The sequence below is a fragment of the Amblyomma mixtum genome, chromosome 6 (genome assembly GCF_055824585.1).
Source record: "Amblyomma mixtum isolate Tamu chromosome 6, ASM5582458v1, whole genome shotgun sequence".
Taxonomy (NCBI): Eukaryota; Metazoa; Arthropoda; class Arachnida; order Ixodida; family Ixodidae; genus Amblyomma; species Amblyomma mixtum.
Window position 1 is genome coordinate 99,333,338 of NC_143017.1, and position 23,908 is coordinate 99,357,245.

Sequence of the window (23,908 nt, forward strand, 5' to 3'; positions counted from 1 at the left end):
GTAACAAGGTTTAGAAGAGTTAAACCTCACCAACTCTTTTTTCCTTTCAGTTACGAGGCCAGTTGACCGATAATTAATGTGGCTGCTCACAAACGCCTGTTTCTGGCAGCGCTTCGAACGAAAGCTTTTGAATGCGGGCTGCTATAAGCGACAGAGCTTTGGCCATACGGAAAGCCGTGGCCGCTGCATGGCAGGACTGTCTTCTTAGTTGACGCAAGTGCGTCGCAGAATTAGGAATGATTGTTATCTTGGAAAACTCCGCTGGTTCCGGTTTTTAATGGTCGCATATTGTGTGGCTTACTGTACACTGCACAAGGTGGATGAACTGCACAGCTTGGCTCATGCCATTTACTGTACGTGTGCGTACCTCGGGAACGCGAGCTCCTGTTTGCCACCTTAGAGTGACTTGGAAAGCTTGTTGCAAGCGCGTGCGGCGCATAGCCTTTGTTTTGTCTGTATGTCCATAGGTATATGAAGCCAGCTGACACCTTGCACGTTCTTTACCCGAGCAGTCTTTTGGGTTTTGCCTTGACTCATTTTTGCCTTTCGCAGTCCTCGGCCCCGGCGCTCATGCTCCCCACGATATATTTTTTCCTATTCGAGGGCGTATAATCATGTACCAAGGGGAAGAAAGGCATTATTAAGCATGAAATGCTTTTAGCTCCCGTTGTCGGCAGTGTGGTGACGTCACGCCGAGACCGAGAGCCAACATCCGGGAACTGAATTCCACACATCCGGGAGCTGAAACGAGAGCATCCGGGCACCGTGCGAGATTTAACGAGACTCTCTAAGCCCTACTACAGGACCGGCATAAAAGCGCCGGTAGCTCGCCAAGCGAGTTACAAAAAATAACTGCTTCCAGTGTCTTCTCAATGTTCATCGAGATATCACTCGAGCTGTGCATTTGATAATGCGCCGAATTTTAGTTTCCGATTTCAAATAACGCGTGCAAGAAGCACATACATGAGACGATACACTGAGAGAGGGCCGCTCAGAGCAAGAGGGGAGCTTCAGCGCGAGAAGGGCTTTGGGCGGAAAAACTGCTTCCGCGCCATCTCCAAGGATGACGCTGCGGTACCACACTCACGCATGTAAAAGACCGGCCGCTGGGCCTTCAGCTCATGACGTTTCCCCCTTTGGCAGGCAGAGGTATACACGCTCGCGGAGTATTCGAACGCGCTGCTTATACATTCTTGTCAGGCCTGCGTCTCGTCGTGTCCGCGTACGCTTCTGCATCGTCCTGCATTTCAGTGCCGCCATCGTCACAGCTGCTTAAGCCGAGCAATGTAGCCTGATGAAAGGAAAGGTAGGAATCGTCTTGCGGAAAGCGATCGCTTAGCGAGTGATACGCCACAGCAGAAGACTGCTCGCCCCTGCCGACAACGCCATGATTATGCGGCCGCTCCCGAAAGCGACAAGGCCGCCACGGTTCGCGACTGCCTACCTAAGCCCGCACTATTGCAGGCGATCGCTTCGACGCAACAAAAAGAAAAAATCTCTGCCTCTCCCGTAACTGAGAGTAGAGTATACGCATGAAATGTTTACGGGCATAACACATTGGTTGTAGATGGTACTAGTCAAAATCTTGAAATGGGTCTAGTGTTCAACACACCACTCCACACCACATCACACCACACATACTGTGCACTGGTCCATGTGGATGCAATCAAGACTGGCTAGTACCATCTACAACCAATGTGTTATGCCCCTAAACATTTCATGCTTACTCTACTCTCGGTTACGGGAGAGGCAGAGATATTTTTCCCCGGTTTCCCGAGATCTCTACCCAGAATTAGTTGCCTGTTAAATAAGATATAATACAGTCAGTCATTGCATTACGTGAAAAAAAGAAGATAGAGCTATAGCCACGTCTTCCTTCACCACTGATTCGTACGTCGTCTGCGTTGGGGATGCTACTCGAGATGCGGAAGAGGCACTGCGCCGGTGCTTAAAGGGATACTGAAGCAAAATACTAAAATTGAACAAAAACGCTGAAAGTAGATTCTTGGAAAGTGATTACACCGAAATCTAGTCGTCACTGCGCATAATTTTCAGCGGATGGTTTTATTTTCGATGTTTTATAAGCGCGCCAAGCCCTCCCGGCCTCCGCGAGGTGAAGAGCGTGACGTCATGACACCCTCGTCCGACAGGCAACCGGTCGCGTCACCCGAAGCGCGATGTCGCACAGCAGTTTGGTAATCTCCTTAAGTCCGACGCTGCCGACGCAAATCTGGCAAAACCCGCGAGTAGCGATGGCAGTCGTGCTCCTGCGGGAGTAGTGGGCGCTCGGGTGTTATGACGTCTGGGCGCAGCTTCCACAGGCGGCCGCCAGGTGCAACGATACGGCAATAAATCGAGAAAAAAAACAACGTGCTATCCGCCTTTTTTCGCTAGAATGCTTCTCGCATTTATCAATTTTAGCAGTCAAGCTCTTGTTCACATGTACAAGAGCAGCTCCAAAAATTTGGTTCAGTATCCCTTTAAGCAGTACTCAGGGCAGGGGTTGCTCACATCCTAGATTATGAGACCGGAGTCCTCCCAGCTTTTTTCATGCTCGACCGAATGTCGCTGAGTGCGATGTTGCAGTGTTCATGTCTCTGGAGGCCGAAAAGTCGTGCAGAATTGGGGATTAAACTGCTCTGATACCGTGTGCCTCCCTTATGCATAGCCCTTGTTAACGAAGTTGAGTCCAGTGGACTGCTGTTAGCTGTGCTGTTTCTCTGCACTTCTCATTATAAGAGGCCTCAGAAAATGAACTACTCCCAGTTGTAGGTTATAAGAAAGCACCAACCAAGATCGATTATTTTACCCGTCCAAGCTTTGATTTAGAGCTTCATTTCCGATGTGCATTCGTTATATTCTGGCAGCCCAAGAAAAAAAAAATTGAGGGGCACTTAAGCTCCGCATTAAGGGTTTGACGCAACAGCGTGAGTATGCAGAAGGTCCCTCTCTACTTTACATTCATAGATCTCTGGGAGTCGTCATGACTGGATGAAGGTGTTGTGGGGGTGGTTCAGAAACGAGTTCATGTGGAGCAGGCGATACGCAGGGTACGTGTTTCACCTGAGACTTTAAGTAGTTTTCAGAAATAGGCTTTTTGAGCTAGAAGAGCGTTTTTTTTCGGCACTGCATTGTCAGCGGTGTAGCACATAAGAGTACATCTAAGGCATGATAACTAGCAGGCTGGCTCACTAATACTGAGTAGTTAACATTTGAGCTATTAGCGTTTGGCTCCTTAATTATGGAGAGGTGTGTAGCCCATCGTAACTAATATGCATATCAGTTTTTATAATTTCAAAAACTCTGTTACCCTCGGTGTTTTGGCCGATGAGTTCCCTACCGAAAAATATCATGTCAATTCATATGTGTCTTATTTCATTTCATATGTGTTACATAAGTGCTACATGTGTCACAAATCCGTCTCGTATGAACTCGTATGCAGCAGATATTAGTTATATGTGTCAATATATGTGCCTCGCATGAATACATATATGCTTCATACGAGTTCATGTGTCATAAATATGTCTTTTAGGAACTCATAAGGGCAGCATATGAGCTATATGTGTCACAAATGCGTCTCGTATCAACACATATGCTTCATTCGAGTTGATACATGTCACAAATGTGTATCTTAGGAACTCGTACGGGCAGCTTTTGAGCTTGTGAGCTATATGTGCCGCAAATTATTGCACCTCGTATCAACACATATGCTTCATTCGAGTTGATACGTGTCACAAATGTATCTCGTGTGAACTCATATTCGCAGCATATGAGCTATATGGGTCGACCAATGTGCCTCGCATCAACACATATGGTTTATACGAGTTCATACGTGTCCCAAAAGTGACTCGCATGCTCCGATATGCATCGTATCCGCTTACTTCAATTTCGTGCGAAACAGATAGCCGCTCATGAGTGCCTCGTATATAGTCTCCCTTGCTTCTTGAAACACACGGAAAAAAAGCGACTAAGAAGTGCTCAACCAATGCACCAAAAAAAAAACTCTGGGCCTGTCTAACATGATTTTCTGCTTCTCTCTCTGTTTGTACCCTCTTCCTTGCTGTAAACAGGGGCTACCCAAACTTTCTGATGTTCGCCGCTTCCAAAGTGCTTGGGCAAGCGTTCACCTGGAAGGTAAATACTGCCTTCTGTGCTTTGTTGGGCCGCTGTAAAGCTACACAACGAATAACGCCAGGTATTTTCGTGGCAGAGCCTCGACTGTAGTAAACAGTACGTGCGCAATGAGGGAACTACCAAGGAAGCTGGAAATTAAAATACATACAAAGATATTTCAGTGCTTGTCACAGTGCACATCTAGATTCACAATATCAGTGGAAGTCCAGTCATCTACAGTAGCGCTCCTTAAACCAGACAAATAAACATTTGACCTCACATCTAACCATCGAATTGCAAAGTATAGTGGAAAGCATAGCATAAATTTTGTCATGCAAAAATACTGCCCATGGCAGTCGTCATATAGTGGTTAGTGTAGTGAGCTGCAGGTATACAGGATCGTGGTTCGAATCCGGAAGGGGACGTGGTTTCTTTTTTGCACTCCTGCTTTTCTTTTACTTTATTTTAGTCCAATAACTTGTATGGAAACTATTTTCTTGTTGACACCCTTTTAATTCCAGACCAGCTCTTCCCTTTCTCATTATTTGTATTCAAGACACATAAGACACGTATGACATACGTGTGTGTACAGCATATGTCGAGACATATGACACATATTCTATAATCTGGTATGAACCAGAGACATATGACTTATATGCCATATTTTGCGATAGGGTTACGCGCACGAGAGAAGTTGCTTTGCCCGCAAGCTTCTTGAAAGTTCATGTGTTTTGGCGTGATATAGCTCAAATTTGTTAGGCTATGCGCCGAGGGTTATGCGAGAGGATTGATTACAGTGGGCTACACACCTCTCAATTATTAAGGAGGCTAACGGTAACAGTTAAAAAATGAACTATTCAGTATTAGTTAAAAAGCCTGCTAATTAGAACATTTCAGCTGCATTGTGGTGCACTACACCGCTGACAATGACATGGCGAAAAACGCTAGATCAAAAAGGCTATTTTTAAAAGTTTCTAGAGCCTACAAACTTTTAACTTACAAACAAAAAGTAGAACAATAAACAGGCTTACTTCCGGCATCGAAGATGTAAGTGAAGACAATCAGCACGCAGCAACCAGAGCCAGCAACAGCGTCATCATTTGTTTCTTTGTTGCTGTTAAGGTCGTGAGTTGATGGGTCGAATAATTTGCGTCACCTCATAAGAACGTACGGATAGGCTTGTAGTGCAGCTTTCTATTGCATCAAAGTGGAGAGGATTGCTGTTCATGCATCGTTAACGACATATTAATGGGAATGACCGCGGCTTGTATGAACGAGGTCGAACTGAAGAAGAAAGAGGAGGAAGACAAAAAGCAATAAGGGTCTCTGACAGGGTCGAAAAGTGCAATCGAGGTATCGATCTTCGCAAGCAAGAACGGGCACAGACGCTTGCATAAGCCGTCGCTAATCGGTTGATTAAGGTTCTGCTGTGGGGCTCATTTTTTAATATGCATGTTGCTGTGTTATTTCTTCTACTGCCTTAGGCCGCGAGTAATTTCTGCCGTTTAATAAGCACAGCAGTACAAAAGCTTTGCTTTAACTGCCACTGCGGCTGCAGTGGGATAATACAGACCCAGGTGAAGCGCAAAGTCGGTGGGGCTAATTTCACTCTTTTCTGCCGCCTGCGCACATTTCTGTGTTCATGAGCGTGCGCTTAATGGGCTACTCGTTCACTGAATAATGTGAGCATCAATTTGCATAACAAAGTGTGGACTGAGTGTGCTCCGAAATATGCAGTCTTGACTAAGCCATATTTTGGTGAACAGCGTCTTCACATGACGGTAAGTTTTAACACCACGTCTACATGACTCCTATAGGAGTAAAAGTGAGGGAGAACTATTGTAACGTAAGTAAAAGGAAGAGATTCAATTAAACAATATTAAAATTTAGAACTGCATTCCTGTCGCTTCAGGGACAAGGAAATGGATCGGTGTGATAATTTAGACACCAGCTGCAAATACTGAATAAATACCTGTCATGAAAACTACAGGAAACGAGAAAGAAGAGATAAAAAATTAGATGGGACATTTAAGCTCCACATTAAAGGTGTGCCGCGATATAGTTAGTGAGTTAATGCCCATATATGCCAATTGTTCATTCTAAACATTACATTAATTGTTCCCATGGAGATCTTGTACCACTTCTTGTGCATTGGTGCAGCCGTTAACAGATGTGGCACTGCCCTGCGATGGTAGGTGCTGCCAGTGGTGTTGATTGTGCGACCCAAGTTGCTCTTCCCGAGCAACCTATCACGACGAGCCATTAATTTAACTGCCGCCTGCCACTGCGGTCGGTTTGCTCACAATCCGGTGGGCAGGTTGGGATTACGCCACAAGGTGACGCGGCCTAGGTGGTTCATCTAGAGAGGTGACCACCTGGGGCGCCTTACGCCACTCTGTTTTTCGCTCACAACTACGACGACACCATCGATGCCGACGACGTCGAATTTTCTATATAACTAGTTTGGAAGGCAGCAGAAAAAGGAACTCTCGCGAAAGCCGTTTTGAAAGAGGCGACAGCTGCAGTGCCTTCATGATAGTTGCGGTAGACGCTGGAGACTACATGGTCGATCAGAACTAAAGAGAGAGGGTATTTGAAGGATAAGTCTATTTATTTGCGCTATTTATTCGCACTATAATTTATTTGTCCTATTTATTTATGCTATTTATAATTTGTGCTGAATTGTGTATTTTTGTTACTCCGCACAATGCCCCGATATCCCTGCCAAGTGCAGCGCTGCATCCTAAGCATTGGGACGTCGCCAATTATTTCCTCGAGTAGAGCGTAGTTGACGGGCACAGGCTAAGCGTTTCCCCACTGTATGCGCTTGTTTTTATGCCTGCTTACCACTTGGCCGAATGCTGTGGCCTGTCGGAGGGAACTCTGGGGCGCAAACGCGCGGAAACAGAATCAGAACCAATAAAGGAAGTCGCTAAATCCTGATGGCAAGAACGTTCTTTAAGGTTACCATTTTCCCCTTTTCCACGGCAAAATATTTAGTGCTTCATAATTTTAAGCTACTTTCTCGTTTCATGCCCAAATCTCCCTTCCTAAGCGGTAGTGTATGAACGTGCTACTCGCTGGTGCATTTAAATTTCAACGCTGCAATTTGTCCCAAGTTTTTATGGTTTCTTCCACGTACTAGTATTCGCGGAAATATATCGTAGGATACTGAACTAATATGCCAGTCACTCGAGGAAAAAACCAGGCGTTTTAATACTCGATGTAATATTCTCGGCATCAGTTTGACACTCGTCTCGGTTTTTGAGCGAGCATGGCGTCCGTACGCGTTCTTTTACAGCCGCGGAAGCTGCATCTTGACCCAAGCGCAAACGCGAAAATGCCCTTCTCTTAGGCTTCACTGCACCCTAAAGAATCGAAGTGGGCATAAATGAGTCTGACCCGGCTTACCTCACAGCCTGTTCTCACAAGCGAATAGCCATGAGCCGACCCGGTTAAAGTCTAAAGACCCCTTCGGAGCAGTACTTGCAGCAGCAACCTCTCTGTATGAAACGTTTTCTGAGATGTTTGTCACTTTTGCTGTGTGCGTCGAAACCAGCATTACTAAAAAAAATGGCAGCACAGAACAACGCGTAAAAACTTCGCTTAAGGCTATTTAGGGCGACTACAAACGGCAAAGGCATGACCGACTGTCACCGTCCTCTGATTTTATTATTTATATCTCTTTAAGAACTCCATCAAGCTTAACGGTATTATCTGTAAGTTGGCCATTCTTTTTTAAATACAACTTTTGACCACGAACTCACAACCTTAAGGCAACGCCCAGCTTTTGAGCAACCAGTTATGAAAACGCTATTTTCTAACTTTTACCGCAGATTCATTGAGTTTACCTCTAATAAGGCAGTAATTAGACATTTGGCGTCCACCCGAACGCAGCCATATGGCTACAAAGGAAAGCTATACAGCTTACAGAGAAACTTCGTAGTTAAAGAAATATCCGTCCTGGTCCGGGGTTCGAACCCGAGACCACCGTTACATCGGTGCAGTTGCTCTACCAACTGGGCTAGCTGGGACAGCAAGCTTATGGTAGGGCGTGAGAGAATTGAGTTTCTGTGCAAGCTCTATTGCTTTCTTTTGTATACGTATGGCTGTGCTTGGGTGGATGCCTATAAGTAATTGCTCTGCAAGTCTACTCTACCTTGGCGCATTCTCCTGAAACATTTAATCCTAACTTTACCTATGCTGTCTCTAAATCGTAGGGGCTCAGTAAGAGTGGCTGAATTTACATCGACATCCGCATAGATGCTCCCACGTTCTATTATAAGATCCAGCCGAACGTCCAGAGCCACCCTGGTTATTCTGTCGGTTTATGCTACGTTTTTTCATGCTGTAGTTTTTTATCAAGAATCTGAAGTATGCCATGAGGGAAATCATGAATACACATTTATTTGACGAAAGCTTGCACCTCTCATGCGCAGCAGCTAAAGGCACAAAAAGTGTTCGGACTACAATGATTCGCCTTTTCGCCTTTTGTTTCCTTTTCGACAACGAAAAGGAAAACAATGAAAAAGAGTTATGCGCAAAGTTTACTAAACCACAAACCTGTGACGATGCGGCCTGGCAGCTCCTGCGTATCTTAGATATAGAAGTTAGGCCTTTCGAAGGATAATCCGTCTGCACCTAACTTGGAGCGGAGAGGTATTTCAGGGAAAGATGACTTGACCCATGAGATAAGCGGACAACTGAGCAAGGCAAGCAAAAGAGAACGGAGACGAGGTTCTTAAGGATAGCAAGACAATCTGCATGCGGCTTACATTTTATGAAAGCGAGAGGTAATGATAAAAAAAGAAGAGGAAAGGCAGGCTTCTTAACCAAAAGGTTGTTCCGGTTGTCTTCTCGGCACTGGGAAGAGGAATGAGGGATTGAAAAAGCAGAGAGAGAAGGACGACCGCAGACAAAATTTGTCCCTCAAGGCAGTCGCTCTCAGGCAAAAAAAAAAAAAAAATGGTGCGGTTTCCTTTGGTACCGCAGGGTTCATTCGTGTGGAAGTTCTTGGTGAATGAACTGAACTGCGGCCCTTCGGGCTGCAGTTGAGTTCAGCCAACAACAACAGCTGTTGAATTGAGCAGCAAAGACTGCATATAGCTCGTCCAGTAGTTGCAGCGCGTTGTGTGCTGTTGGCGTGCGCAGGAAAGAAAGCAGAGCACGCAAGGCATTCATGAAGGATGTGAACATCGCAATCATTTGGAGGTCTTGGCCACGGTCTAGATCGTGACTTTTGTCTGGTGCATTCGTAGGCGTTGGACAATGGGATTGCGGCAACGTCCCTGACCCAGCGGGCGTTCAAGACACCAGTAGTGGTGGCCAATTATTATCAGAGGCAGTAGGTGCGGCATCACCAGACGTTGGGCTCCATTGATTTACTGTGGCTGTTGGAGGCGGCGGAGAAGCTGCAGTGACGCTTGAGGCTTTCCCTTCAAACGTGATTGCCTTCTTTAAGGACTTCGGGCGGCTCCAACGACGTTGTCGCACTTTGCGGCGGCCCCTCTGCGTATGGAATGATCTCGTACCGTTTGTGTGAGTACCGCTCGTTCAGTTTTTAGGCGGGGCAAGTCTTTCGAGACCAAGTCTTGAGGGCCACGGAAGTTGGCGCACTTCATTGTAGTCGCACGGCAAATGTCTCCGCTGTGCGGCTCGGTGCATCTTTCTGCGGTGCATGCGTCTTTGCAGTGTTCAGAAAATATTATGGTGCAATTATGTAAATTTTGGGAGGTGTTGGTATGGAGTTGCCTCCAGCCCCTTGACTCTTGGGCTCTCAGCCCCTTGTGTGGTGGGGGAGGAGTTGACATAATAATCGAAAGTGTAATTTGGCGATTTGGTGATTTATTTTAGATTAGCGTTCACTACGGCCGCCCCTGAGGCAGGCCTTCATATCTTGGGGTGTAAAGCTGCATCAGCGTGGGCTGCCTTGGCGCTCCATCTCAACTGTTCGGCGGATATATTCTATCCTGGCTTTATTCTGCCTTCGCTTGCGTGGGTTTCAGAGCAGGATTGAGAACACAAGACGCCTTCTTACTCATCCGAGAAGTGCTCTCCATAATTCGAAGAGGCGGGAACATGTGATAATGGCACTCGTCTTGAAGGAAGCCTTTGGCAGCGTGTCCCAAGAAGCAATCCTCGATGAGCTAACCAACATGAATTGCGGAAGACTCATATTCCAATACGCCAGTAACTTATTGTCCACGCAGTAATGGGAATGGGCAGGGCCAGATTGGATCGTCTAGACAAGCCCAGCAAAGGCACGCCACAAGAATCAATAATCTCCCCGCTCCTTTTCAACATGCCCACGATACATGCTCTCTTGGAGTGAACTATTACAATGCAACCCTCTTCAATCACCGTACTTTTTTCTACCAGCCTTCTTCCATCTTTACTCCCCTATTCCTTCCCCTACGCAGAGTATCATGTTAGCGAATATTCACGCCGGCTAAAATCTTTGCTTTTCATTAAAGAGCTCTCTCTCCCTCTCACAAGGTACCCTCCACTTCGTTATTTTCAGCAAAATAAGCCATACATCCCTAATGCGTGGGCGTTGAAAAACTATAGCACTCGGGGGAGCCCGTTCGCAGTTACTCCGAGCAGGTGACTAGGGCTTCTTTTGTTTACATTGTTACCGCCATGCTAGCCTTCCCTGCTTGAGCCTTTCTGCTCATTTATGTTCCGGCAATCGCGGTCGTTTACCACGGTGTGGGCACTGCCGGTGGTGCGGTTACGAACTAGTGCTCTGATAAGTTGACTGGAAATCCCCGGAGCACCTTTATTTTTGACCGATGGCCTTAGCGAAGTCGTAGCCATACGAGCTAAGACCAATAAAATTACATCGTTAAAAGGAAATGCAGCGCCATTCGTTGTGACTGCTAATCAGCCTTTTGCTTTCCTTTTTATTACACTTGCACTGCCACGTCATGAATTTTTAAGCAGTTGCACAATATTGTATTGTTTCTGTTCTCCGTACTCGTATGTTTTCCTGGCTTCTCCGGCTGGCTCTTCTTTAGTTGAAGATTTTCTTCTACCGCGTGCTCAATCAATGTTTCATTGCAATTGCCGCTTAGGACCGGGTCTTTCTTGTGACTCCATATGACCAGAGAGGGCGAATGTTAAGTATTAATATTATTTCTCCGCTCTGCCTCCACACCGTGCTCCCTCTTTGGCCTCTGTATATTGGTGGTGTGTGCAGCAGTTGTCGTTGCGCAAGAAACAAGTTGGTGTCGCCAAGGCGCTACTTTTGGGGGGTTTCCTCACACTACCTTTATTCCTTGTAGCACTTAGACTTGGAAGCACGCTGCAACCTCTTCATATAAAGCCCCCCCCCCCCCCCCCCTTCCCGCCCCCTGATATAACTCAAGAGGGCTGAGTCGGGCTGGTTGGTTCATGTTGAATGGCACGACAAAACAGTGCTGACGGACGGGACTGAAGGAGAGTGCCTGTCTCTTCTTCCTTCCCGTCCGTCAGCGCTGTTTCGTCGTACCATCCGATATAACTCCCTTCGGCGATATTTTGAATGAATAAATAAACGCAATGTTTCTCTAATGATCGTAATACTATGGTTAGGTGGGGAAACATGTCCGATTCTGAATTAACTTTCGAAAAATCGCGTTTAAAACTCGGCGCCGCAAAGCTGATAAGAGAAGCGGACTCCACCGTGGGCAGTGCCACCAAAGAAATAGTGGCGTTGGAGGTCGAAACAAAACCTATTGGCCACACTAGGACAAAGAGAGACGCTAGCAGGAAATCCAAGGCACTGTCTTCTAGCGGGCTGACACTACGAACGCCACTAGGAGTGTGAACGGATAGCCCACTGCAGGAGTGAACCAGAGCTGAAACCTTTCTCCAGGTGAACACCGAGAGCGACGTCCAACAGCTGCCTGAAACCTCGAACGATGCCTTCCGACAATGGGATGATTCCCGCTAAGCGAAGCAGGGGTGACAGCCGGTCACAGCCGCGAACATGGAGTTCACGAAACTTTACATGAACAAACCGCTGTAGTTTATCGAAACGTGTCTTTTTCCTTGCTGATTTGAGCAGTGTACCTATGCCTTCGGGGCGGTGGTCCCGAAATGCATATCCATGTAAGTACTTTATTTCCGTTAGCAATATACATTCGAGAACGGACAGATCTGAGGGAAAAAGCTGCAGAAGCAGCTTCACAAGTCCTGAAACCCGCTTATTGGTAGCAGCAGCAGTGCGGGATGGCAGTGCTTTGAAAACCATGATGGGTGGCATAAAGACTGTTCAGTGGAATAAAGACTTCGGGCTTGTGTTTGTGATTAGGGAAATCAGCGCTTCGTGGAATGCACGCTTTACTTTCACGAGAATAGCCTATAACTCTAAAAGAGTGATAAACTTGAGCCGCTTTTTAATTTTATTGTTAATGTAATCATTATTGTTACCATTACAATCCTTTGTACAGCATTGTGCGAGTTGAATGATATATATGTGGCAAAGGTATGAGTGCACTTCTCTAAGCGCATTCGTATATGCCCGTCCGTCCATCCGTCCAAAGTTGCTGCTGCAGTCCTCGTGCTAAACATGCAAGTGGATGGCTGTAATCAGTGATAAAGTGTTGCCGCCCGCCTCACATTTCGCAGCGAAGAAAAAAGCGCTGTTTTGCAATTACTACGTACTACTAGCGGTGCGCAAATACTGCTTTCACCTAGCCAAATCGAATACGATTATGGGTAAAAACCAAACTGAATACGAATCGAAAAGTGATACAGTGTAATCGAATACGTGTGAAAAATTTTAAAGAACATGGATAAGGAGGCAGTGACCGAAGCAGTCGTGATTTGGCAGCAGCGGCAGCGTACTGGACACATCGCTCACGGAGGAATTTGTGTCTCTTTCAGGTTTGCTATAGCCACCTACATTTTCCATATCTCCGTTTGTGTTGCTTCTGCTGCTGCTGCTGCCATCCGCTGTAAAAGTGTTTTAGACTTGTCCATCACAGGAGCCCATCTCTGCCATTTCAGACAAATGCCCCTCGTGCCTGTTAAATTTGTTTGACAGCGACGGAAAGATTGAATGTGTTGAATGTTCTCATGTATTTCATTCCGGAAAATTTGTCCGTGTCACTGAAAAGTCCTAGAAAGCAAAAATTGAGGGAAAGAGAAGGCATGAGGTTGCCGGACATGTAGAGATGGCGGAGCAAGTGCAACTGTAGATGATAGAGTCAATGATGCTGCGGAAATTGACGTCAAAAAAGTGTTCTTGCATCTATCAACTTCAAGCTAGATGAACGTCTACCTGTTGTGATAGAAAAAAAGTACAGAAAATAGAAGAATCAGTTTACTTCATGTCGAAGAAATTTTACCAGTTTCAGGAAAAAAAATCGGTCAACAAGAAAGTGAAATCAAAGAACTGAAAAAGAAGGCTGCATTGCTAGAACAGAAAGGTGGTGCAAACGGCGTCGTGGATCAATTTCAGAAGCAACTGCATGACCTTGAGTTCAGGAGTAGACGCCTAAATCTGTAGTGCATGGGATTCCATTGGTACAGGGAGAAAACTCAATTTTGTCATTGAACACTGCGGCCGACCAGCTTCACGTCGCGCATTTAATTGAAACAGATGTAATGACTGCACACTGAATGTTTTCTAAATCGGACGATGTGCCAGGAATAATGGTTCGCTTTACAAGACAGGCGGCAAGAGATGCTTGGCTCAGAGCAAAAGGCAAACTGAAAGAAAGTAAACTTCATGTTTTCATTCAAGAAAACGCAGCACGCAGTGCCAGGGTACAACTACGGGCTGCGAAAGATTCAGGGTATCGCAATACATGTACATGTGAAAAGCAAGATCATTGTACGCAAGGAAAAAAAAACCCTAGCCATTCATATCAAGATCGTAGGGGATCTTGATCGGCTGCGAGCAGCTTAGTCTTCTTGTCAGCTTGTGTGCACTACTTGTCGTGCCAAAAAAAAGAAAGACGGATAACAATTACTATCTACCAACCTAGCTGAACGATATTGCATCGCGTTTTTCAAATACTTCATTGAATTGCCTTCACCTGAATTTGCGTTTCGTTAAGAACAAGTGTCTTCTTCTGAAAGAAATGTTTTCTGAATTCTCATTTTCTTTACTGGAATTAAGCTCACGGAGACTTGAAGCACATCTCAAGGTTATGTGTTTAATCTCCTTTGCTACAAAACATACTACCTTAATTGTCCTAGTACTCGCGGTGGGGGTGTAAATGTCTTCATGAAAGTCTTCACGGCCAGCTGCTTGACCGTTTCTCGCATATAAGGTCAGATTTTGAAATTCTTTGCCTGCGTGTAAACGGCACTATTTTTATGCGTGCTACAGACCTCCAAATGGAACATTGCGGATTTCTTGGCGTTTTATGATTCCTTTCTTTTTTGTTTCAGAAAACATCTACTGCCTAGTTAATATTTCTATGTATATAGGATTTCAATATTGATATAAACAATGTCAATCAAACGGCTCGACATTTTCGTGATATCATGGCATCAAATGGGTGTAATATCAAAATAGGCCAACCTACTATAATCACTGCAGAATGTGTCAGTACTTGACCTTTTTATCACCAATTCTTTATCACCAATTCTTTCTCATCGAACATTTAATCTGTTTGATTCCACCAGTATTAAAAAAAATAAAAACTCCAATTAAAAAAAATACAGTAGTTTTCCAAAATATTACCAGCACAACCCTTAATGCATTTAATAAAGCAATAACATAAGTGGACTGGAGGAATCGCGTTGGGAATTTAAGAGATCCCAACGCAGCTTATAACAACTTTCTCAATATCTTGAAACAATTGTGTTTAAAGCACTTTCCAGTGAAAAAACGTAATTCAAGTCGCAGGATACAGAAATCATGGATAACACCACGACTATGCTCAGAAATGAAAACAAGAGACAAGCTATACAGAATGTTTCTTAATACTCGTTCACTGGAAGGCATTGTTACCTTAAAGAAATATTGCAACAAATTCACTAAACAACTGTGATCTGTGAGAACTGAGTATCACTATGCTCCTCTAGATATGAGGTCTGGTCGGTCTGATTTATTATAAACTCACCTAAACTCGCTATTACGCAGAACGAGTTCACTTGAGATGCCGAGAAGCTTGCATGTGTAATGGACATGAGCTTTCAGACAAAGATCTTGCAGATACAGTTAGGGACTTTTTCCCAATACGGCAATGAATATTTCCTCATAACAAACTTTAGGCTATATTCCAACTAAAAATGATAAATCAATATTTCTGTAACCAATAAATGAGCATGAGGTATTATCCTCCGTCAGCAATATGAGAAATTGTGCCAGTCGTAACATTAGCGGTTTCCAGATATGGCCAGTAAGATATCTCTCTGATTTTATCGTGCTTCTACTTTCAGAAATATTCAACACCTTTTTAGTGATGACTGTTTTCCTAATGGAGATGCAGATAAGTAGACTAATTGTCGTACAATAAAAAATGAGATAGCATTGAATTAGGAAATTGTACACCAATTTGCATACAGCCTATCTTTTCGAAAAGCTTTGAAGAAATTTTTTACTCTAGAATATCTAAGTTTATTATAAAAAAAAAATTGCTGAGAAAATATCAGTTCAGTTTTGTATAAAAAAAAAAAACGAATCGACAGAGTTAGTATCGCTTCATAAATGGGAATATGTCCTACAGCAGTTCGTAAATAAATTTTGCTTGTCTTGTTTGTGGACTTTACCAATGCCTTCGACTTGGTGTACTATAAATAACTGGAACTTTATGGCATTCGTGGGAAAGCTTCTATGTTAATAAAGTCTTACTTATCACACAGGCAGCAAACAGTGCCGATAAATAATAAAAAATCCGACATGAAAGATTTGCAGTATGCTGTATCTCAGGGAAGTACATTAGGACCTCTGTTTTTTTTACATTATACATTAATGACAGTGTAAATATGAACCCTGAAGCAAAATTTGTACTATACGCAGATGACACAACGGTACTTTTTTGCAGGAGCCGATATGTCTCATCTCGTTGCAATGTGCAATAGCACTATCAAAATGCTTCAAATGTGGTCGCCATCAAACGCCATGAGTGTAAATGAAAATAAAACTAAGGCAGTGATATTAAGGCAGAAAAACAAAGTACTGACAGTGCACGACGATATTATAATGGATTCACGTAAGGTAGGAATTGTCGACACTTTTAAATGCCTTGATGTGATCTAGTTTAATATGACTTGGAAACAACATGTTCTCTATATAACAAAGAAACTGGCACAAATAACTGGTATTATAAGCAGGGTTAAATATCTCCTGTCGGTACATATAAAAATGAAGTTATATAACACAATTTTCTGCTCGAACCTTAATTATTCGTATTTATTTTGGGGGACAGCCTGTTTCTCAAACTTACAGCGCATTCACTTCCTGGAGAAGTACGTCCGGCACATCTACAAAGAACTATAGGGATCCCCTACCAGGAATATTTTCTATAATAAGGATGAAAAAGATATTTCATAATATACGTAACAAAGATATTTCATCTATATAAGTGCCGTCTCGCACTTAAATTTAAAGGTGAGGTACAGAAAATCCTATCTAATCTTCAAACTCTCGCACTACTTCACCGTAAAACAACGCATTATCCAACATGATCTGCGGAAGAATGGGTTATGCCTATGATTCGCCTCAGATCGGCTAAACAACAGCTGTGCTATACGCAGTCTTCAGTGTTGAATAATTACCTAATGAATGACACAAATAGATATGCTCTCTCTTATCGCGAAAATCAATGTTTGTATTGTTCTATGTGTGATATGCAGGTGCGTAATATCTCTTCTGCTGACCCACTGTAATTTTCTTCTTTTCTTTCTCCTTTCTCATCGCATTAGTTTGTATGTCATTCCTGCAATGTGTGCTATCTCGTGTAATCTTCATCCACATTATAAGCCCGCTGCTATTAAAACGACTGGGTTAGCGGGACAGTCAAGCTGCCAAAGGCAGTTTTTCCCCCCAGGCCTTTCATGTACCTGCGCACATATGAAAATAAAGATATTAGATTTGAATATTCGATACCTGGCGTATATTCGTGCAAAACGAGTGATGGTGCGAAAAAAAAAACGAAGCGCTAGCGATGGCACTGCGGTGCTCTGCTTATTTATAGCTTCAGCCGTTAAAAAACGCAAAATTTACCTTCGAAACACGAAATCAATATATCAGCTCTATGACCGTCAGTTCATGCGTATAGCGAAACTGCCTTTTGTTATCGATGACAAAAGAGAATAAACTAGTGCCATATCCCAGTGCCTGACACTGAGGAGAGCTGTTGTGTATAATTACGGCCTCCGAGTCAAGGTGAGTTTGCTGAACCTGCCTGAGCACTGCCGTGACGTCCGATCTCGGAGGTCATGCATGAACATTATGAACGCCGACACGCGAATGACCACGACACAATGCTGAATTCTGCATCCCCCGCATACCTGACGTGGCAGCATGGTACACAGCGTCGGTATAGACTGTATTTTTAGAACAATGGTTGAAGAAAAGGCTGGCGGCCTTATTGAAACTAGCATCAGCATAAGCATCATCACCTGTCTGACTCAAAGGCCTCTCTCTACAGTGGGCTTGGTCAGGCTGCTAATGATGATAATGATTATACGTGCTAACTATTCGGACAGTTTTTGAAAACACGGACATACATTCCTTTTGAGTTCGATCATTTTTAGCATGCATAATTTGGATTCGTTTGGCGAATCGGATACGCGGATATTCGATTCGCTGTTCCAATTTTCGGATATCCGCACACCCTTGGGCACAAGCGTTGAGTTTTTGATTCAGCTTCCCAATTTCTATGTAACCACATTTACAGACTGCCGCAATACTACCAAAAGGCGACCCCCCCTTCGGGCGAGTACTGCCGCAAAGTTCTGTGATGTATCCATGCCCATTCTACAAAGACGTCAGTGCGCTGCCTTGTCAATTGGCCGCGGATGAGGCGACCGGACTTCTCGGGAATCACAGTTCTCGCTCGCAAGTGCTTCCGCGTTGTTCGATGCTATCCTAAATTTTACCGGCGTTCCATCTCGAAAGTTCGTCGCCGCCTTTAAATTCACTGTAGCCAGGGAGCGGCTACGGCCGCCGCCGAGTTGTTTTTCTGTTCGCGGGCATATTATGATCGCCCTATTAAAAGTGTCGGCTCGATGCCATTCTTCTGCCTGTCGCCTCCAGTTTATGCATGCATCTATGCAGCCGTGCCAACCACGTTATGTTATGGTGGTCCGCGAAGCAGAAGTCTTTGATGCTGAATGTCTGCGGTCTGTAACGTCAGCTTTTGTGGCAGTCTTTAGCAGTCTCAACTGATGCGGCATAGAGAAGGGCACTAGGGGCATGTGTTGCAATGCACCTTGGGGCAGTACATATGTGGAGGCTAAGATGCAGAAATGTGTTAGTTTGGAGTTGGCGCCATATTGCTTCCTCCATCCTTTTAGGCGTTTCTGCAGTGGTGGGTTAACTATTGATAATTAACACAAAAATAAGGATTTACTAAAAAAAACCCATTAAATTATGAACTAGAAATGCCAACAGCACTAGCGGGGAGTAACGTTGCTGATTATTAGCAGCGAACATGGAACACCGGTCGGAGAAATCTATGTAGAATATCAAAGGGGCGTCTCGTCGCTCGTTCCTCATTAGCTCAGATCAGAAGGGTTCTTTGCTATGGTTTATAACTGGCCCATAGGGTGACTTGAAAAAAGTTCAGAAGTGATCACACCATCTCTTACCGTCTGCGCAAGGCGGCAGACTAGGCCTCATTCAAAGCTGTAACCCTTGGCGGTAAATAAACTTTCTACCCCCTCGTTGGCCCCGGTGTTCAAAAAGGAAGACGGGACAGGAGGACGCTTCGCTGGGCTGAAGACGTCTCTACCGCCATACGCAGCTGTCCGTCGACCCCGGACTCTGCGGCCCCTCGGAGCGTGAAACAAAGGCGCAGCCTTCCTTGCGCCGCAGGGAATGGACAGCGGTGCACCCTGACGCTCCCGAGTTTCGGGGCCCACGGATTAAGCCTTGCTCCGCGGCGGTGCGTCTGGCACGACAGTTGAAATCGGATTAGAAGTCTCCGCGTCCCCCTTCTGGCGCTTCTTCTGAGGACCCCTCGTTTCCTCGTGTCAAGGGGATTAGGGCCTCTCCTTCAAGAGGCAATGGCTTCTGAAGGGAAAGCGCAAAGAAACAGTTCATTTCGGTTTCTTGAGCGCTTTTTTGTGTTGTTTCTTTCGTTCCGACCAGTTCTTGCTAGCGCAAGCCACCTGGAAACTGCCATAGGCGTGGGGAGGACACACAGACCCCCGACGGTGTCCAACGCTCCGACTTAAGAGACTTCAGAAAGTGCAGAGCTTTACCTGGCGTTTGCGAAGCGACGAGCGGAGACTCCAAGTGAAGAGCGGGGCTTAGAATGATTTCGCCATCTTTGCTTGTAGTGTTCCTTCTTACAACAAATTTCAAGCTCCAACTTAATTATGTGCTTTTCGTTTTTCTTTAACTTTGTTGCATCGCAAGCTCTGTCCCGACGCCTTTTAATCTTTGATAATCTCGATTCTATACATTAAACCCGAGCTTAAATCCGCGCTTCGCAATTAGCTGACCATGTTGCCAACGTCCTGATGCCTTTCTTAACATTCCATATTCTCTAGGCGTCTTGGCAGCACTGGAAGTTATAATTGGCTTGCTAACATTTTATTTATGTTTTGAGACTCGTGTACCGTGCGATGTTAGTGCATGTTAAAGAACCCCTGGTGGTCGAAATTTCTGGAAACCTTCACTATGGCGTCCCTCATAGCCTGAGTCACCTTGGGACGTTAAACCGCAATAAACCAACCAACCAACCAATCTTTTGTTTGCTCTGCACCCGATTACTGAGAATAACAAGATATATCTGGATGCCGCATTTCCGCTTTCCGAAGCGGGAGCTAGTGAATCCACCGAAGTTGGAGAGCAGGCCTCAGAAGACTAGTGCCTGCTATGTATTTCAATGCAAAAGTCCCGTTTTTCGTCCTTTTGTTCTCGTTTTTTTTGCGCTGTTGTCGGGCAATGTCTGCTGTTATATCAAACGAAAAAAACAGACTGAATGTAAGAAATGTGAGCATTGTTGGTGATCCCTGTATTTACAAAGAAGCTGAAGAAAACGGGCTTGTAGCACGGTGTAAGAAGTAGCTACTTCTTACACCGTGGCTTGTAGGTCTCACCCTGCCGGTGCAAAGGGCACGTGCATAAAATACTATAATCTGATCTGGTTCTTTTCTTCCTCGCTTAAAGGAGCAGTAGTGAATTAATACCCGTCGCTTAATACATGTGCGACGCTGTCATTCGTATTGGTGATTTTCTATCGGCATTGTGTTCTTTGCACGTTTCATGCGGACGCATAACACCTTACTCTATCTAGACAAGCGTGACAGGTGTTCTGGCAGGTCTTTTGACTATAGAAAGAAATTCAATGCGTTTACAAATCTAGCTGAACTTCGCCGAGCAACTGGGCAATCAGGAAGCCCAGAAACGGCTGGCGTCTATAGAGGGGAGTTGGGCTACAGCGCTGCAATTTCCTCGGGCGTGACAAGAGCGAAAACAAAAAAGCTTCGTACTCTCAAGGCGCTACAGGATTCTTCACTCGTGCGCAAAGAAACCTGAAATCACTGATGGATGACAAGAAGCTGCCGGTTGCCCAGTGCATTCATTGCTGCATGAACGACACAAACACTGTCTCGGAAGCATGGCTGGATCAGCAGTTGCTGTGTTGGAAGCGCTAAAGGGCTTGCCTTTGTTAAAGCTTGCTTGCTTTCTACAATAAAAAATATTTTATTACGATTTTGCTGCTGCCACCTAGTTTCACGAATGGGCTTTCAGAGGCGCCATCACCACAGGCTCATTTCTCTAAAATTAAGACGCAAACAACGTTCTCATGCCAGGTGTTTATTTTTTGTTAGTTCATGCATGATTACGCGTTCGTCTCTTTACATGTCGTGTGAGCATGTCCAGGAGTAATCACAAGGGTGGAAAGCTGGGCGAATCGGTAACAGTGGCCCATGATACTGCTGCGCCACGTAGCCGTTTACTGAGGAGTTCGAAGAAGAAGAGGAGGAAGGCGCGGGAAGCTGATTTGGGCTCTGAGCCGTTTGCGGCCAGCTTTGATCTGTCGAGCTCTCACCTGTATTAAAACCACTTCATTCGCTGCAATATGTAGCGCGAACAGGACGATTCGCGCAACATATCATGGATGAAGACTATTCAGTAAGTCCAATGTGTTTTACAGCAGCCCCCAATATGGAGTACATTTCTAATGGGAGCAATTACTAAGTGGCATGGGCCAAAGCGATGCGATACGGCTACAAATAGAAGCTTTTCGCAGAAGCTTCGATGTTGAAGGAAAATTTTGCATTGCTCCGGGTTTCCAACCAAGGAGTACCGCCTCTCCGGGCCAGTCGCTCTACCAAGTTAGCTAGCCAGGCATGCTAGCAGATTGAACGACGGGGCTGAGTTGATCAGAAACTCGTAGGGGGAACGGTGCAAGTCCCATTGTGTTCTAGCTGAATCCCCCAAGTTTAAGTGGATTTGTGATAAGAGAAGCGTGGCTTATTAGCAGTCACCCAAGCGCAGCCATAGGTTACAAAGGAAAGCTAGTATACAATAAAAACGAGGCTTTTAATGCGACAGCGTTACTAGTACCAACACGACAAAAGCCTTCGGCTTTGTGTGTTTACTTTCAGATGGTACAGCAAAAATCTAGGGGGGGCACTTTGTTGGCCTAAAGTGCGGTGAGGCGAAAGCCTTAAGCGCGGTGTTGCTGCTTGTGCCACTGATATTTGGTTAAGATGTTAATTAAGTACACTACTCTTTGTGAATCTTCTGGAGACACTGGAGGGCGTTTGGAACGCATCTGTCGGATTCAACGCCTTTCTGCAGACACTCTCCAGCGTCCTAGACAAGGAGAACCACATATGCGTTGGCAGGAAGTAGCGTAGCCATTAGCACGCTCGGCTGCGGAACGGAAGGATGGTGGTTCGAATCTCATCGTGCACAAAGATTTTTCTTCTGGTCTGACTAGAAAAGCGTGACACATCTGCTGGTAACCACCTGTCGACAACCTTTTGTCGACAACCTTATGTCGACAACGATGAGGCATTAAAGGCTTTCGCCTTAAAATCCCGGCGATAGCGAGAAAAACTGGATGACGTAACGATGCGGCCGTATGCCGCACACAAGAAGCCCAGCACCGTCACTTCAGGCAGTGCAAAACATGCCATTAGTCTATGTATAGCCGCTACTGGTCGACCTACATGCGGCGCAATTCATATGGTGACATTCGTTTGTGACGCAACCGCTTGTCGCACAGCGTTCCGGGTGTTGCCATAAGATTGCACGCTGCATATACCTTGCATGCGCTTGTCAAGTTTGAGGCTGGCTTACGACCGGGATTCGAACCGGCGACGTATGGCCCTTCAATTGTACGCCTTCTCATGGAGCCGTTCGTCGTAAGGCGTTCCAGGGGGTGTCATACGCACGCCTGTGTGTGGGGGTGGTGTCATACGTTGCAGCACCAACTAAGAAAACGCAGCCGCAACCAGACGTCTACCTCTTGCTTCTACCACATTCAAACTCGGCCAGCCTCATCGCCGTTCGTGGCCTGTGCGCAAGCAATATTCGAATACATTAGTTCCACTTGAATGCATGTACAAACATGCGCCCAGGGACAGCAGTGATTTCGCGTTCCCGCACTTAAGCAGTCTTAGGTGTATCGGCCGAATTTTTTCTCCTCTTTTCAGCGATTTTTTGTTTTATGTTCTTGTGTGCATCATGTGATGCCATACAGGCACCAGCCTCGCTGCCAGTGGCAAAACGTTTTTTCAGAGAATAGACAGAGCATCAGAGAAGCTCACATGCTTCAGCTGACACCCCGCTCTTAAACGCGGTTGCGCAGCAGGAAAATTATACAAAAAATGTTCGCCGAAAGCTATGCATTCCTGGTTTAGACAACTTAAAGCAGAATAAAGGATAAAGTTTAAGAATAAAGCGTAAGTGGCTGCAATTTGAAACAACTAGCTCTTGTATGTACAGAGCGTTACAGATAGCTTGAACCAAGATTTAAAATAAAAGGTGGCGTAGTGGAGCTGAGTGAGAAGAACGACAAATTGTCGTCATCGTGAGGCGCTCGTCAGATTGTTTTCTTAAATTCTGCTTAATTAGTTGCATGAATTATGCAAATTTTCCAATATGCACTTTAGGGTGAACTGCGTTTCTTTAGTTGTAAGGGTGATTAAGAAAAAAATACCTATTTTTTTTTGTAGCAACATACCCACTACGCGCTCCTTTTTCCTATATTTAAGAAAGGCCTCGTATATATAAAAAAACAACGCGGGTGCACTCATGCGGCACTATATTCCAGGGCTACAACCGTGTTTTGAAGGAACGAACGAAAGTTCAGCGGGCTGCAAAATGATAAACATAAAGAAAATGGAGGCTACCTTTAAATACGATACTTCACTGCTTTCCCTTCCTTTTTTTGCGATGGCTAAATAGGACCTCCGTATGATGAATTGGGGGTCGATGGCCTTATTGCAATCACGGCGTACTGGCCATGCTCAGGAGGATGTGCGTACGCACTTTCAAGATTATGCCGAGAGCGGCGTCGACCGATCACTTCGAGACGGTGAGCGCGCACGCTTAGTTCACTGAGAACGCGGTTGGCGGCGTTACATTACGGTAGCGCAGGGGCTCAATGACGAGGTATTTTTTGCATATTTTGTGGGATTTATTTCTTTAAATAGTGGAAAAAAG